Raw genomic sequence first — 1,615 nt, 5'->3', positions numbered from 1 at the left:
TAGGTGAGCTACAGTCAGTCTGACGTTAAAATCAGCAATAATTCTGTATATCTAATAACTATAAGATAAAGATGAAGAATTAAATTTGTTTTATTATATTTGCAACCCCCCAAAACTCTAAAAGTAATATTTTTACATTTTATTGTGAGATTATCACTCAAAGTTGTGTCTTTTGTGTTTGACATCTAGATATCTGGCAGAGGCGCGTTTGCAGCCAGCCCTGGTAAAGGCGCACTGCGGGCGCAGGGGGGGCTGAAAAATAGGTCACTGCCTTGTTTAAACTCGTGCTTTTCCTCAGCGTGGACAGTGAACGCAACATGCACAAGTGACATGCAGGAAAGGGTCGATCCTGGCTTACCTTAACAGTGAAAACGCAATGGAAAAGGCGTCTCCCTTCTGAGCAAGAACTTCCCAAAAATCAAACTCTTTGTCAGTTGATTGTTTTTGTTTTTCTTCAATGGAACCGAAATATCCAGCTGAGCTGACAGGGTCTTTGGGATTATTACTAAGTGTTTAGTAAGGCGGTCTGTACTAAGACCATTGTCGAAGTTGTTTTGAAGCTTGGAGGAGAGCGAAGCTCCGGCTATGTGACAGCCGGTGGTTTATATCACAGCCGATCTATGGGATTCCCGCCTGATGTTTGCATGTCATGCTACAGCTGGAAACCTGTCAAAAAGAAGAGTAAACACCACAATCCATGGTGTGGAAATGAAGAGCTGCGGTCGCGCATCAGCAGCGCAGGGAGGAGTTCTTCCCAGATTCAGAGCGCATCGCGTAATGGCAGCGCTGGTCTGACGGGGGTTTGCTGTGGGGTGGTCGGACCAGAGGGATGGTGGCACGAAGGGGTCCAGAGGGAAAAAAGCAGGGCGGGTTTGGGGCTGGATGTGGGAGGATCGTCTCCCTTTTCTAGTCGGTGCTTTTCCAGATGCCAGCGTTAGGTTTGGGTCAGTTGGATTTCCTCTTCAGCGCCCTGCGTCTCCTCTATGCGTTGATGGTAGATTTCCCCCACCGCCGTCTGACGCACACAGACATCCGCCCGGAGCCCAGCAGCCAGCCAGCCCGTCAGGAGCAGCCCAGAGCCTGCCACCTCAGCGCATGCTTACTGCTCCGCCCATCCATCATGGGCAGTCCCCGGCTCTCCTCCAAGCACCCCCTCCCCCTCCTATCCCTGCACGTCTGTCTGTCCTGCCTTAGAGCCCCAAACAGCCAAAACCTCTATTTTTAATGTTGGAGCGTTTACAAAATCTCTAAAATCCAAATCTATAGAATCTGCATTAAATACCAACCAAAAAGTTCAGAGGAAGAGCAATAATCACACTTTTAACATTTTTTTGTCATTATTGTAAATAATGCAAATTAATAGTTGCACACTCTAATCTTTAAGTCACTGAAATAAGGCCTAATGTCAGAATAGATTGTCAGATACATGCATGAAAGATGAAGAACTATGAATAAAAAGGAATTTATTTCAGACAATTTTGACAAACATCAATAAACAAATCAACCAAATATGCACAAAAAGAGATTGGTTAACAACAAACCAAACTCCAATTTCCAAACAAACTGAATTCACCTGAACATAAATAAAAACCAAAACCCTTCACCAAATAACATG

At 45.0% G+C, this 1,615-nt stretch overlaps 1 protein-coding gene across 2 annotated transcripts in view; it reads right to left on the bottom strand.

Moving 5' to 3' along the window:
* glis2 (GLIS family zinc finger 2) overlaps positions 1 to 1,077 on the bottom strand; it is a 31,509-nt gene extending 30,432 nt beyond the window's left edge. For both annotated transcript variants that reach the window (XM_015391214.1, XM_015391215.1), the window contains exon 1: positions 359 to 1,077. The gene's annotated coding sequence lies outside the window, so the exon portion shown is untranslated. The remainder of the gene's footprint in view (positions 1 to 358) is intronic.
* Between the last annotated feature and the right edge of the window lie 538 nt (positions 1,078 to 1,615).

Source organism: Cyprinodon variegatus, unplaced genomic scaffold, assembly GCF_000732505.1.
Source record: "Cyprinodon variegatus isolate N-32 unplaced genomic scaffold, C_variegatus-1.0 Scaffold529, whole genome shotgun sequence".
In the NCBI taxonomy this organism is placed as follows: Eukaryota; Metazoa; Chordata; class Actinopteri; order Cyprinodontiformes; family Cyprinodontidae; genus Cyprinodon; species Cyprinodon variegatus.
This window is presented reverse-complemented; position numbering and strand designations above follow the sequence as displayed.